Below are 16,477 nucleotides of genomic sequence, written 5' to 3'. Positions count from 1 at the left end.
TCTGTTTATACGTGGCTTTTGTCGGGGGCGATTGAAAAACAGCCGACTGGGCTCCTATAGCTCGACTGCCCCCGTTTCTTTCGCCCATTTCGTGATTCCTAAACGCAGCCTGGAGGAGTGGGAGGAGGAAGAGGAGGGGGGTTACCGAACACCGGAGCGCGCGAGAGGCCGGGGATTTTTCCACCTGAACGTGCAACAGTGGAATCTGCATCTGGATAATTGCTTCTGCCTGTCAGTTATTACTACTATATTTCTTAAGCGTGGGGATTTATTACATCAATTTCCCCCGGAATTGGCTCCCCATCACGTGGTAGGTTCCTCCTTTTCTCTTTGTTAGTTATAACTCGGTGGCGTGAGGCAACTTCAGACATTTTTAACGCAATTATGCACTAAATCGACGTGCGGTGAAATAGTGCATGTCGAGGGCGCGTTAACTCTATAAATGCGGCTCAGATCGGACGCCTTTAGCTCTCGGTAGTTATTTTCCACGGTTTGTTCTGGTTAAACTCATAAAGTAGGCGGCGTTGAAAGTCAGACCATCAAGGTTGCAAAATCAGCCCGACTAGCACAGACATAATTATACGTGTCAACTTTACGAAAGCACGTAGTTGGTAATCACACATGAGACGAGTTCGTTCACTCAGAGGCTTTTGCATTGAGTAGGTTAAACCCATGCAATATGCGCGTGTGATCACGGGTTGGGTGCGCAGTATATGTCTGTCTGCTGCATCTAGATCAGTAGGGTTTCGCCTGTGCTGTGCGAATCCTGTGCATTGCATTAAGATCTGTTATTGGATGTCTTCCCAGGCCTATGCATCACATGGATTTCCAGTAATACAGATTCATTGTACAGTCAACGCGTACTGGCCCTTTAAGACTCACACATTTTATTTATTTATTCTAATATCTTTTAAAGAAAACAAATGACACATAAATTTGATTTCCGGGGTCTATTCAGTACTGGAATTACACATACGCATGTATGTGTAAAAATGACGCAATCGTACGGTAAACAGTTAACGTTACAACTTTTGCATTGAGACCGGACACGGGGAGTTTTCCATAACTAGCTGCATTACATAATATTTGGTTGTTTTTTCCCTCTCCCCCTTTGGTTTGCCCTCGCCCCGCTGAACCGGACTGACGTCGCGAGAGATTTTTTTTACAGAATCGTCTCTATCCTCGCGCAGCACAACCATCGGCTGCGTCTCGAAACGTAGCGAAATAATGTCCAAAAATGCTGTTTTTCTAGGCAACACGCCAGCTTTCGAAACGCAGCCAGCGATTCTTTATGGCCTTCAGCTCGTCCTAGCCCCTATTTTCCGTATAATTCGGGGGTTTATTTATATTTAGCGCAGTATGTTGCCTGGTTGTGGACAGCAGATGGCTTTAGGTGTAATAGAACATTAACCTGCTCAACCTGTGGTTAGTTTACCGCGCTGTACTTTTCCATTATATAATGTGTTACGTTGCATATTTTTCGCAGCACACCATTGATCTCAGGTCTCAAATATAACAGGTTCCGCATGTGTACGTGATGTTTATGGTTTGAAGAGACATTCGTGATGTATTGTCCCTCTTTAATGACGTGCTTTTATTGTTGTGCCTTTTGAACCTTAACATGCTTCGCCCTTTTTTAAGACATTCAGATACATTATATTGTCTGTCCCACACAACATTGACTGTAATTTATTTAATGGGGGGCCTGTTTGTCGTTCTGAAACCTTGTTGTTCCTAGATGGGGTTAAAACATGGTTGAAACAAAGACTTTCCTAGACCCAAACCTCCCCCTTCGTCTGATAGATGGATACTGTATTGATCCTTAATGGTAAAGGCCATGTCTCTCTCTTGTGCTGTTTGTTCCGTTTGCTCTTATTTCCTGGTTTTGAGGCCTTTTGTGTTCTGTACTGGAAAAGTCTGTTTTGCTCTCTATGACATTGACTGCACAGCAAATGTATTGAATTGTTAAAGTCTGTCTGTGGGATATTTTAAGAGTCTCCAGGGGTCGACATATGATTATGAGCTGTTGTGTACTTTTCCTTCCATCCAGATTTATCATTGTCCTACATCCCCTCCTTACAGGAAGAGCTGTTACGTAACACATCAATACCATTGACTAAGTGCTTTAATTTTTTTCAAGGCGGTGCAGTCATTTGGAAATCTCATCAACACTTCTTTTCCTTTGCTTTGTGTTTTTGGTGCATAAATAAGCACTTAATAGCCTATGCTTTAGGTAAATTATTTGACCTTAAAGTAATTTAGACACTAGTGTTTTTTTTCCTCATAAAAATCCTAAAATGTTCTATTTCTCTCTAGACATGCTTGATATACCTTTTGTGTGGGCCACCACATTTCTCAGCTGTTGAGCTGCATGAAATAATTTTTTGTCTCCCACACTGTTGAAGGCTGTCCAAGTGAATTTAAAGAGAATTGAATTATTGCTTTGAGGCATTTAAATCAATCTTCCTGTAATCCTTTTATGGTCCATTTGAGTATTGATACCCTTGCAAGTCTGTGCAACTCACAGTCAATGTCAGTTTGAAGTATAAGTCTGTGTCACAAAAAGTACCTGTTTTTGTCTGACTCTAAAACCCCAAGGCCTGGCTTTATTGTAAACTTAAACGGCTTAGCTTTTAACTTGTATCTGTTAAGTGTAATTTGAACTCAGTTCTCCTTGGCAGGGCATTAGATTGGCAGTACTTTGGGAGGTTCAAAATTAAAAGTGAAAGAAAGTGCAAGCTACTGACAAACAGTGTCTGGAAGCATCAAGGTTGTTCTTCTCTCTGGAAAGTTCAAGGCCGGGACTGAAGACAAACACTGGGCCATTTGGCTGGGAGCAGAAAGAGGAGTCAGTCAGATTGTGAGACGGGACCACCTGTTTAATGTGTCTGGGAAAAATAACCTGACATGGTGGCCTGTATCCAGAGAAAACCTTTGTAGTTTTAGTCCAATTAACATGAATTCTCTGTTACAAGGGCAAGTGTGTCTGTTTTACAAACAACAGCACTTTTTTGTGCGCAAAGCTATTCACTTTAAGTCTTTTTAAATGAAATACTTTTTTTATTTCAGTCTTAAAGGGCTTCTGTAAGTAAATTCCCCCTGCTGGGAATACTTGAACCATGTGGAAGAAATCAAAGCTTTCCAGACTCCATGAGAATGCCGAGTTGACCTGCCTCTGAAGTCGAAATTTCCTCCTTTTTTGTAGATTGATCTTCTGAAGAGAATGATAAACCACCACTGTTTATCAAACGAGCTGTGACAGTTGTTGAAAGTTGTTAGCTAAGGTTAGGCCAAACAGAGTTTAAAGTTCATTTAGCCTACCTCTCACAAGGGTTGACATGAAAAACTTAAGGAAAATTGACATATCTAAGTGGTGTGACATGCTGTAATCCATCTAAAGATATTTTAAACGCCATTTTTATCATTTTATATTATTACATTTGTAGCTTATATGAATTCATGTTATATGTAATATTTGAACTTTTGTGACTTAAGGCGGGCGTACACGGTGCGAGTTCGGACACTCGGGAGGTCGTGAGATATTGCACACGTTACGAGTCAGTTAAACTGATAATCGCGTCAAAGCAGCTGGTACACGGCACGACTGTCCTCCTGCACGAATTTTATCCCGAGCTGGCGGTTAAACACAGTCTCTGTGAGAGCTTTCAATGTTTCAGGCAATAGCTTCAGATAGAAAAATGATAGAAATGTGTGTGCAAATGCAGATACTGTGACAGTAGCCATTCCGTTCAACATAAAAACATGAGAGAGAGAGAGAGAGAGTGTGTGTGTGTGTGTGTGTGTGTGTGTGTGTGTGTGTGTGTGTGTGTGTGTGACAGTGTATGCGCACGCTGTAGTTGCTGCCACTGAGGTATAGCCCCATCGATCTAGCCTGTGAGGCGGTTGTGTATGATTTGGCAATAGGGGACAGCCTATACGCTGGTGAAAATCGGGCCGACTCCCCGAATTTTTTAAACATGTTTAAAAATGATCGGGAGGTCGGGGAGGTGCTCATAACGTGCTCGGCTCGGCTCGTAATTCCTCTCACACGCTGCGAGCCGCGACCATGCGAGCATCACCGATTTGCACTCGATTTCTCCCGAGTGAAAAAATTATCTGCGAGCTTGTAAAACAGCAAGAAATCGCACCGTGTACGCCCGCCTTAAGATATCACACCACAGGACAAATAATGCAAAAATGAAGGCAAAATATGCATTTTCCCATTACAAATTCATATCAATGTTAATCTAAGATTTTTTAAAAAAAATAGTTCAAGGACATGTGATGCGTCAACTTCCCACGAATCAAGGCCTTTTCATAAAGGCTTTCTCTCTCTCATACACACAACTACATTTACACACTCAAAAGATAAGCTCTCATTCACACATTTCCTCCTCAAGCCAGACAGTGTGAGAACTATGATCTGGACTCATTACAACCACTTGAAATCTGTTTTGTTTAATTGATGTATTGATTATGCAGGAGATGAGTAGAGGTTGTATTTTAATCAGGAGAATGTGATCGATCAATACCTATATTTGAATCATTTTGTGATGGATTTTTAAAAATGTATTTATATATAGATAGATAGATTGATATAATCTTTAGATGTCCTGCATGAGTAGTTGTCTAAAAAGTACTAAATGGTACAGGATTGTTTTTGTAAAAACCTTGTGTTTTCTCATAAGTCAGCTGTGTGTGTGTGTGTGTGTGTGTGTGTGTGTGTGTGTGTGTGTGTGTGTGTGTGTGTGTGTGTGTGTGTGTGTGTGTGTGTGTGTGTGTGTGTGTGTGTGTGTGTGTGTGTGTGTGTGTGTGTGTGTGTGTGTGTGTGTGTGTGTGTGTGTGTGTGTGTGTGTGTGTGTGTGTGTGTGTGTGTGTGTGTGTGTGTGTGTGTGTGTGTGTGTGTGTGGTATAGGTTACACATAAACATGACTGTTCTGAGATCTGTGTTGGTAGTGCTGTTTTGGCTTTAGGTAATTGTAATTACTCAACTGCATTGTGCTCAATATCCCCAGAGAAAATAAGAGTTGCTAGCTAGCGATGACATGCTCGACCTGTCTAAGAATTCGTCTTTGGTCTGTAAATAAGTGTCCAAATGCAATTTTTGGGGATTCTTTGAGAGGACCCAGGGAACTACTACTTTCTCTCCACCACTCAGGAGGAGTCATTGAAATAAATGTTTCTGACCTTCACACATTTCAGGGAGTGTGAGTGAAGGAGGTTGTCACAGACCACAAAGCAGATCGTTTGAAAACTTCCCTTGTGATAGGTTGTTGTTTGAGGGGCCAGATGAGAGCCACAGATTAAAAAGACAAAAAAAGCATAAGACAATTTATTCAAAGTTTCAAACATTTGTGTTGTTTTATTGAAAGGGGCTTAAGTAAGGATCAACATTCTATATGTAATTTAGAGTTGTGTTTTGTGTATTTGGCACATCAACCCCTTACGACGCAAAGCGGAGTGCTTGCAACCCCTTCAGCCGTGACTTATTCTATAAAACGGTTACCACACAATGCGAATATTAAAGCCGAAAAATGTGTATCTATGCAACTTTTATGAAGTAAAATCACTAAAAGCCTTCCTTCCACTGGAAAAAAATAGTCCCTGACCATAAACAGCAACAGAAGTTACATGCATTATTTCACCAATAGATGGCGGCAAAAACTGTCTTTATGGGTGAGTCAGTCAGCAAAGACTTTTATATTGAAAGTATAAACTCAAACTTGTGATCACGGAGAAGGAAGACGCAACTGACAGATGACTATAGGCACGGGAAAACCCCTTAACTGTTTAAAAAGACAAGATATCGCAGCGGACATTCAAACTGATTGTTTTTTATTATGAATATAGGACTGACCTGAAGGAAAATGCTATGTCTACTGTAAATGCAGCCAGGTACACTCGCTTACTCGGTCTCTCACAATACTCTACTCTAGCTTCAATGAACAATGTCAATGAGAACAAACATGTTTACATTGCTAAGAGTTGCTAGGGGTGTTGTTGTGTAGTGATACATAGAACAGTTGGGTGAAGCTGTCATAGCCGTGATTTATAATGAATAAAACACAGCTATTGACCAATCAGAATCAAGGATTGGAACTAACCGTTTTATAAAATGCTGGTAAATCACTCCCATATGCCACAATTTTCATGCTAGGCGACTAGCCTAAATAATGTCTATCATTAGTATAAGTAGCCTATATCACATAGTATAAGTTCAGCACATATATATTTTCAGTGCTTTAGTTTCGCTCTTTGTCTTTAAATTGCACTATTACAATTCATCTCAATGGATGCGCAGCGTATTTGACGCACTGTAACCTGTAGTGTTAAGGTGCCTGAACCGTTGTTTAGCTGAGAGGCCTCTGTTTTTCTCACAAGCAAAGAGAGAAAACGAGAATTGACGCTACGTGTAAATTATGTTCTTGGTTGTTATTTTCTGTCAAAAATTTGGAATCATTCCGTTTTTAAGAACAAGCAGAAGCCTCTGCTGGTTTATTCAGTAGTGGGCGGTACTGACAACTAGAGCCCGACCTATATGGATTTTTGGGGGCCGATGCTGATATTAACTCGAAAAGAGCCGATTTATAAGCCGATATTTTGATTTTGAAAATAAACTGGATATTAGACCCATTTCCTATAAACTGCACTTACACAACATTCAATAGCAAAATATCTGCCTGTTCTATGTATGTGGGCTGTATAAACCATTTTCCAGAAGGGATTATGTTAAAAAAAGCCTTAGATTACAGTCTCAATGACTAAACAATTGCACATCAAAAGTATATATTTTTTAATGATCAGAAAACAGTCTGGTTTAAAACATTTAACACTTTTACTTACTTCCAGTTGAAGCTGGTTTTAACAGTCTGTGTACTGTATATACTACAATGTCAGCTTGCTTATCCCTTTACCTGCACTTTTTAAACCATTTTCAATCATCAGTTGCTGCCTGCCTTCTAAAACCTACTATTTAGCGATCTAAATCCATTATGTGACTCGTTAATGCTGCGGCTGAATGACAGTCTGCAACGCACGCTTGGCGTCATTGGATTTCACACACGTGTAAAAGAAAAGCTAACTTTTATGCACAAGCTACGTTTGATACTTTTTCTCTGTCTAAATGTTCACTCCTCGCAAGTCTAACTTACATTTTACAATGCATGGACTGTAACTAGAGATATGCTAGTTATAAATACAGTAATCATTACTTTATTTAGGCAGAATAAGTTCGTTGTGGTTTCCAAGCTCGTTAACGTTAGCGGTCTTCCACTGATAGTGGCATTAGCTAGTCTATGATGAGCCATAATTTAGCAATGGATAACGTCATACTGCAAATTGTAAAACATACATTTTCAATATAACAGGCCAAGGAGAGATGATACGTCTCATTGCTATAACTGTCACGCTATTAAAGAAATACTTCAGTCACATTGTCAAAAGTTAAAAGGACAGTCAACTATACTGTAACAACGTAACGTTACTAGCAGGGCTTGAGACTAACGGCGTCCTATCGTCCTGGGGACGATAGAAAATGTGTTTAGGACAAACATAAATATTCACCAGGACGAAAGACATTTTTGTATGTGTGTTCATTTATTACTAGCCTATTAGGGTAACTTACTTAGAAAATGCCGAAATTAACCGACCAAGCGCTGACTACAACGGAGCGCGTCTTCTCATGCTGTTACTAGTTACTCTCACTGGCCGGCTACTCACCCGGAGACTTGTTTCGCGGTACATCTATCACATGGCTTAATGACATCGCAAATATGTTGCGCTGGTTAAACAACGGTGAGGACGAGGTCAAACAGATAGAACACCAAGACGGCCCTGCATCTCCTAAAAACTAGACAAAAATGTTAAATAGTGACGATTTGGGAAGCGATCCAGTCAGAACTGATGTCCTGCGTTTGTGGTAGATGCGCACATTTGTACTGTAACGTGCTGATCCACCCAGCGGCACACGGATTGACATGTCTCATAAAACGTTAAAAAATGTAAATGTCTGGGAGAATGAGTAGAGCAGACATATAGATCTCAATAAGAGTGACGACGCAAAAAAAGAGCTCTATTCGGTACGGTTTTCTGTGCGCACACACCTGACCCGAAGCGTGCAGCCATGCACATAGACACCTATACAGCGCGAGAGTACTGAATTGAGCTCTCTTTTGCGTCTGAATGGACAAATACACACAACATTATGTCGAAATGTCCGTTTTGGAGAGTATTCACATAAACTATGTTGGTTATGTCTTAAACCAGTTTTGAGTGTATCAGATGTGCATCAGTGCAATTGGATCCGCATGTCATTGGACATGATCCGATGTCTTAAAGTGACTGGGTAATAAACCTAATGCGGTCTGTGTCCTTAATATTGAATTGTTGAAACGTTTTGAGCTGTATTTTCTCTTAATAAAAAAAAAAAAAAAAGATTTGTTCTGCATGAATACAAAAAAGCATTTAACTCCTGTTATTTTTTTTATTAAATCTGTTTTTTACCTGTTTACAGAACTACTTTGAATGGAGCTAAATAAATATAGCCTAATATATATCATAAACATTTTAATGTGACTAACAACTATAGATGATAATAACAAAGTACATAAACAACGTGTTCATTTTGGGATGGTTGAAATTCACTTTAGGACGGTTCAAATAATTTTTTTAAGGACGGTTCCAGGACGGAGGTGAAAAAAGTTAGTCTGGAGCCCTGGTTACTAGCTAATTCCGCTTCACTCTCGGCTTATTTAACAGCAGCAAAACTGGACATGATAGTCACAAATTTTGTCATGCTTATTTGAGTTAAGACAATTGATGGGGATGTTCTTTTAATTGTTATTCAAGCAATGTATGTCCCACCACGCGCTGTGCGTAGGGCACCTAGAGCTGAGGGGGCACCAAAAAAATAGCCACCCGGGAGTCTCCCGCATATTGATAGCGGCTCACTGATGCCCGCGAATTAGTTAAAATCTCCGGAATCTAGAGCGAGCGCGCCCGCGAGTTATTAGTTCGGTAGTGAATCGTAGCGATTACTCCTTTATAGCAACTTTTATTTAATTGAATTTTTGGGACACTAACTTTTCCTTATGTGACGTGTTGGCTGAGTTTGAGTGGTGAATGCTGCGCATCGAGTTGTTCCAGAGGTAACGTAAGAAATTACGTTTTAGCACACGCCCAGTTGTGCTAAAATATTACGTTTTAGCACGCGACCAGTTGTGCTAAAATAAATATCATGAGTCGTCCATCATCAGATGAATATGGAAAAGTTAAGTTAGAGCCGCTAAAGCCAGTGCTACTACCCATGCGAACATGAACACTAAGCTTTTCCCTCCAAAAATATAGCCTAAAACTTATCTAAGTAATATACAGTATTTCGTTGTCACCCTGCCTCTCCAAATGCAAAACTGACATTAACAAAATGCAATAATGCAATAACAGCTGAAAAAGTACTTGTGTGTGTGTTCCTTCCTGCCACAGGCAGTAAAATCCTTAAATGAAAGGTAGTGTTAGTGTTTATTGAGCTGGTCTCAGAGATTTTTATTTATTTATTATTATTTTAATTATTTTATGTATGTATATTGTTGGTTCTTTGTGTACACATTAGGGCTGAACGATTTTGGAAAATAATCTAATTGCGATTATTTTTACCAATATTGCGATTGCGATTTAATACGCGATTATTTTCTAAGCTCTTTATCTTTTATATTATTCAACAAACACAAGCAATAAATCATTGTAAAATATGGATGGGAATCTTTAGGCACCTCGTGAGCCGATCAACTTTTTTTATTTATTAATTTATCTTATTAATAAAACTTTAAATATTTATTTAATTACATATGTAATTATATGTAGGCTACTTTTAAAAATAATTACACATTAAAAAACGAATTTAATACAGTTACATGTTATTTTAAATAGGCTAGCCTATATAAACGAATAGTAGGGCTGGGCGATATGGCCTAAAAAAAAAATCCCAGATTTTTTCATAAAAAATCCGATTTACGATTTAAATCGATTTTTTTCCCCCCTATTTAAAATCAATCTGCAGATGACAAATAAATTGTTTAAAACAAGTTTTAGCTAGCCAAGATGGCAGGCCCTGCCTTTGTAACCTAACATAACCTAACATGTACAATGTAACATAACATAACCTAACATAACATAAAATGGGTGTAAATGTAAAAAAAAAAAAAAAAAAAACTTGCATCAGTTGGTGACTAAACAGAATTTTATTAAGTATAGTGACAACACAATGTTTACATGGTACACTGACTGTATGCTACTGTTTTTATCAATGCTCACAATTTAAATTCTTGTGATTTGATTCTGATCTTGATTCAATATCGATTCCTTCAGATAAATATTAGGTACAGTAGATGCGTTAATGTGTTGTTAATTTTTCTCTCCCAAAAAAAAAGTCACCTACTGTAAACATACAGAGCCCTGTCAGCTATTATTATTAAAGGTTAAAAATAACATCTCAATTTTATTTTAATGCGTTTTTTACAATGGTAACGTTATAATATTTTAATGATATAGGTAAAAATATAATAAAAATGTAATATAGTTATCATATTTAACAAAATACTCCTCTCTACAGACAATTGGATTATAGAGACAATCTCAGTGATCAGAGAAGAGCTCATTCAGCCCATCAGGCAATTGTTTAAGCATGTATGGGTTAGAAAAACGGGTATTTTTTAACATGAAAAGTTGCTTAATGCATCTTTAAGTCCAACTAACGTGCTATGGTTATTAAACGGCTTTCCTGAGGTAAACGTTACCCGACTGTTCTCCAGCTGTTTATGGACCTCTGTCCGCGGTTGAAAAACACTTGATCTATCGATTTTATTACATTACATACTGTATCTTTCAAATTACCTATTGATCATTCGTGTTTATTTATAATAACTAAGTTAGTAGTAACAGATGACCGGTTCACGTGCCGCTTGAACCGAGATCTCTCTGCGATCTGTCACGTCACATTTACAAGCACCAAAACGGTGTTTATTGTTTGAATTTTGTAATTAAATTGACAGAATCTGAGAGCTGAGAATTTGTTTTATATCAATAGTACCGTAAACCTTCTCTGTCGGTGTCACCGTCCTCTTTGCTTCGCGATTTTCTCTGCGTGAGAAATGGATGTGTAGCGTGAGAGCGTGTGGAAAGTGACAACTGCGTGAGTCCCACGGTGAATGCGTGAGAGTTGGCAGCTCTGCAGATTCAGTTTGTAAATGTTTTTGGCGGGTGTGCTTGTGCAGCCGCGGTCTTGTTCATTTGCCATGTTGTTTGTGTAGCTCTATGGCAAACGCGCTGAGCGCGTTCGGAACTACGGAAGCCCAGAGGGGAGCGTCGGCAGATATTATAGAGAAAACCGATTTTCATTCAAACACATCGATGTACACTACACACTCGAGTTAATCGATTAAATCGATTTATCGCCCAGCCCTAACGAATAGCTTCAAAACATAAAAGTTATCAATAACAAAGAGGGGAAAAAACATTACAAGCAATAAACAGAGTGCTTTCAGTATTTAAGAGTAGTCTGAATGTTTTCCATTCAAGAGCTGTGATTAAGTGATTTTTCTTTCTCAGTTTAGATACGATATAAGTTGCTTCACACTAATGCACAGATCTCTTTTGAAATATAAGATGTGGTTTGTCCTGTCTGTTTAATAACTTAAGACATAACTGACTGTTTACATTAATTTCGCGTCTTAACGCATTTTGAGATGCAAGTATAGGCTATATTTAACCACGTAGACAGTCGCTCACAGCCGCATGTGAGAGCGCTCTTCACAAAGCTCCACACGCACAGACGCGCGCGCGAATTTGAGTTAAGTATAATTTGACTCAAAATATTGATTTTAAAAGGAGTTTATTTAATTAAAAACGATTTATATTGCTTCCGCTAAAGAAAATAGTCCGTCTCACTTCTCATACTCAAGTAGAAGTAGATACTTGTGTTAAAAAATACTCTGGTAAAAGTAGAAGTACTGATTTAACTTCTTTACTCAAGTTAAAGTACCAAAGTACAGGCTTGGAAATTTACTTAAAGTATAAAAGTAAAAGTAGCCATGCGAATGATTTAACCATTTTTTTATGCAAAGCTAACGTTACCTGGACCACACAAATGCTTGAGTCCAAGCTGAGAAACCTAAGTGGATATGGAAGAAAGGTTCTTTATAAGCCATTGCCTAGATTTTAAATGGATGTCTGCAAAATAGGCCTAAAACATCACATAGCCTAACGTTATATGATTATTGTGACAGAGACTGGGATTCCAGGTTAATGAGATTCTGACTGAGTAGCAAGATATGAATTCAAGTATCAGTATATTTTCCTGCTTTTTTGTCCTTAGCCAATCACATGCCTGATTTACTTAAGGCGAGACACTACAGGTGAATAGGGAAATATTTGTAACTAGCAGATATCACCATGAAACTTTCCCAGTTGATTACCTACATTAAGATGAGAAAAAAATGTATTACAAGTTTTCTGTAATTTATTGTTTAAATATGCAAATTAGGCATTATCTAATTAAATATGCGCTAATTTGCCTATATTTAAAAAAACGAAATCTCAGAATTGGATAAAGCCAGGTTCAAAATTCTTTTTTCATTGTGTTCACATATTAGATGGGAAAAAAATTACAGAGGGATTTATGGATATCTACTTTTGTTATCCTGTAAAACAGAATATACTGTCAATAGCCTTAAAAAATTTATTTTCGCCATGTTTTTTGGAATAAAATGTTATATAAATCAGGCTAGGAATAATATATTTACAAATCCCTCTGTAATTGTCTTCATAATATAACTAGGTACAAGACTGGAAAGTTTGGTGTATATAGGTGCTACTGAAGAGGAGATTTCGGACTTGGAGTATGAGAGAAAAGTCATTTTGAGAAAAAGGCATTTAAAGATTTGTAATGTAAAAAATCATACTTTTTTAGTGGAAACAACTATTTACTGACACAATATCTTATCAAATCATTAGCAACAACAATACAAACGACCTAAATCCCATCAAAACTTATAAACACAGCATTTATGGCCTTCAACTGAGCAGAAAAACAGTCAAAAACACACATCTGAATGTCAGAGCGCGTCACGTGATGCATCTGAACGAATCAGGTTGTCAGAAATTGACATCAGCCAATGAGATTTCGCTTTTAGGGTTAAATGCCCATTTTACTTTCACGATTGGTTACTGATTAAAAGGAAATGACCATATTTGGATCCGACAGCATTGTACAGAAGAGAGAGAGCTTTCCAGACATGTGCGTGATTAAAGGAAGAACACAGAGATCGCGGAGCAGCGCGTTGATTTAGAACGCCAACTTTTGTTGAATTTCAAAGAAATCTACTGACGCAAATAGACAAAGTGTAGTAAAATAAAGACCTAAATGTGTATTTTGGACTTTTTTTCAGCACAAGTCTGAAAGAAAACATGTTATTGAAGACAAATAGCCCAAAATCTCAAAATTGACCAGTGAAAAAAAAACGATGTTTTTGCCTGCCGTGTCTCGCCTTAATGTTACAGAGCCATAGGAAAGCATGGAGCTCTCAATGTCAGCATCAGCAGGCCTATTATTTTACTGTATTTATACAATTATTTTGCCCACGTCTGCTAAATAGTCTTTAAAAACTACCTACAAAAAACACTAGTCTAGCTACAGGAGGAAAAACATTTTCACATAAGGCAAGCTTTTTTACGAGCTCGCAGATAATTTTTTGACGGATGGCTCGACGAAACGTTGTCGTCGTACGAGAGAAATGTGGACAAACTCTGACACAACATATCAAAGGTTGGCTTGCTCATCCTAAAATGTGGGACCCACTGCTCCTCGTTAAACCCGCCACAATCTCATGAAAGTGCGTCTATAGCACAAATTTTATTTATCGTGCCATTTACGCCAAAAATTGTTTTTGCATGCATGTATAGGCTACGCAATTTATGGCGTATAATACGCAAGTTTAACAGTGCGTATCATATGCACGCAAAAACTATTTTTGCCGTATAAATGGCACAATAAATAAAATTTGTTCTATAGATACGCACTTATGAGATCGTGTTGCATGTTCCCACCAGTCCTGAGATCTCTCTTGCAATCTTAGTTTGTCCATCTGTGCAAGAAGATCCCCCTTTAAACATGCGCGATGTTTGAGATCTATGTGAAGTGTAAATGCATGAGATATGGGTCACAATTTAAATAACGTGCAAACGGACGGTCAAAAAAATTGGATATAGACAACAAATCAGAATTGGGCATCAAGCCCTCCAGTGTAAATGAGGCCACGGCAATCAGCATCAGCAAAATGCTGAGAAAACAGACAACAAACAATGAAAAGAAATAGACACATAGACACACACTTAGAGTTTTTTCTTTAAGAAAAGTAGGCCTGTTCCCCCCAACCAGTGTTGTGTGTAACGCGTTATAAAGTAACGCGTTAGAGTACTCTAATTACCTTTTTCGTGAAATGTGTTACTTAACGCGTTAGTTTTGTGCGTTAAGTAATCAGTAACTTCGATATTTTTTAAAAAAAGTAATCCGTTATTTTAAGGAAAGGAAAATCCCGAATAAAAAAATTTCCCCAGGATCAAGACAGTGTTTCTGCGCTTCAATACCCCACCACCCTCCAGCGAACCCGTGGAGAGGCTTTTCAGCCTCGGGAGTCTCGTTTACATGCGCTTCATTAAGGCACACGCGCGCGGTCTCTTGCTCTCTCTCCCTCTCTGCTGTGCACGCGCTACGCGGTTTGGAGCACAGTCTCTGTCTCGCGGGCGCGCTCGCTCTAGATTCCGGGAGATTTTAACTCATTTGCGGGCATCAGTGAGCCGCTATCAATAGCGGGAGACTCCCGGAACTTCCGGTAGACTTGGGATGTCTGCATTTCTATACTGAATTAATATTGGCATTATAATTATTGATTTTTTTATTGAAATAATAGCCCATCCGCGCATCTCTACTACCCGGGCTGGGAAGGTGTGAATTTTGATTAATATGTTCTGTGATAATAAATAAATAAAACGCTATGTGGAATAGCCTATTGATGACTGTCTTTCCTGTTCTTGTTATCCTGCAGTGTTAATTTAGTCGGATGACTGACGTTATTCATTGCCAGGAGTCACGACTTCTAGGTGCATTTAAAGGGGGCCGTGTCTGTAAATTAAGCTGCAGCATGTGTGAGGCGCTGCAAACGGCTTTAAATTTTTGGTAACGCATGAGTACTCTAACGCGTTACTTTTATGAATAGATAACGCTGTAACGTAACTGATTACTTTTAATTGATGGTAACGTTGTAACCTAATTAACTACGTTCCAAAGTAACTATAACCAACACTGCCCCCAACACACTCCCTGGTCAATGCTCTGGCTGCAGCCCAGACATGGAGCTATTTCAGCCATCGTTTCAGGGAAGCACTTTTAAATCAGAGATCAAGAGAATTGGGATGGTGGGGCCGAGGGATAAATGCTTTAATGATTGTATAACTGTGTGGTTTGAGTGAATGTCAATGTTGAATGTTTGTTAAATGTTGTGGTAAACATGGATGCTGTCATGTAAAAAAATTTCAGACTTCAGTCTGACAATAAATTATAAAGTAAACCGTAGCATTTCTATTTCTATTTTGAAATGTTTTATTTTGCTTAAAATGTTTTAGATTGGCAGCTCAGTGAAGCACTTTAAACATTTTTTATATATAAAAAAAAGATTATTATTTTTATAATATAGTATAATTGTGCTTCAAATAAAGAAAAGTATTTACCTACACCTTATTCTTGTTTAAAATCATTTACATTATATATGAATGTATATGGAGCATGATAAAAAGGTGACCTTGAAATTGTGGCGTTAAAGGCGACGTGAGCTGAGGAAAAATGTGTGTGCACCTAAATAAAAAAGGTAGGCGCACCAGTGCAACCAAGGCAAAAAGTAAGTCTGGAGCCCTGATTCGAATAAAGAATATTTATAATGCAGTGCTAATCGACATATCATTCGATACTGTATAGAATACTACAAAATAATACATTATCTGCCTCATTCTGTATAAGAAGCCACTTCAGATCCCAAATTAAAGTTAGCCTATTTCAAACCAAAAGTTTGGAGTAAAAACGTGTAGGCTATTTTTGCTTTTCATAGGCAATTGACTCAAACTCTCAGTGCTTTCAAAAATGGAGAAGAATTTTCTGAGCTGATCGAGCCGCTCTGATCACACTGCCGCTCCTCAATATGAAACACGTTGTGCATATATAGCCTATTTATTAAGTATCATGCTAATGCAGGGCTCGCAAAATCGCTAGGCCGACGTCCTGGGGCTATTCTATCTGATGCGTAATCTGACATAGCGTAATCAAATTCCTCCCTTTATTCACATTGACTATAATAGTTCTATATTAATTAATAATATTTAATATATTATTATTTATATATTAAATGTTTTGATACTTTATGTTAGGCAGGGCGAT

At 38.3% G+C, this 16,477-nt stretch overlaps 1 protein-coding gene and 1 long non-coding RNA gene across 2 annotated transcripts in view; one reads left to right on the top strand and one right to left on the bottom strand.

Moving 5' to 3' along the window:
• kansl1b (KAT8 regulatory NSL complex subunit 1b) overlaps positions 1-16,477 on the top strand; it is an 83,792-nt gene that overhangs the window by 2,251 nt on the left and 65,064 nt on the right. The window lies entirely within an intron of this gene.
• LOC307010616 lies at positions 5,618-14,802 on the bottom strand. Its single transcript, XR_013800228.1, has 3 exons — positions 13,760-14,802; positions 8,722-8,868; positions 5,618-7,711 (listed from the first exon to the last, which is right to left on the bottom strand). It is a non-coding gene; the product is annotated as an uncharacterized lncRNA (long non-coding RNA).

Source organism: Phoxinus phoxinus (genome assembly GCF_949152265.1).
Source record: "Phoxinus phoxinus genome assembly, chromosome: 1".
NCBI classification, from domain to species: Eukaryota; Metazoa; Chordata; class Actinopteri; order Cypriniformes; family Leuciscidae; genus Phoxinus; species Phoxinus phoxinus.
Note: the sequence above shows the minus strand (reverse complement) of the source record. Positions and strands in the feature narration are given on the sequence as shown.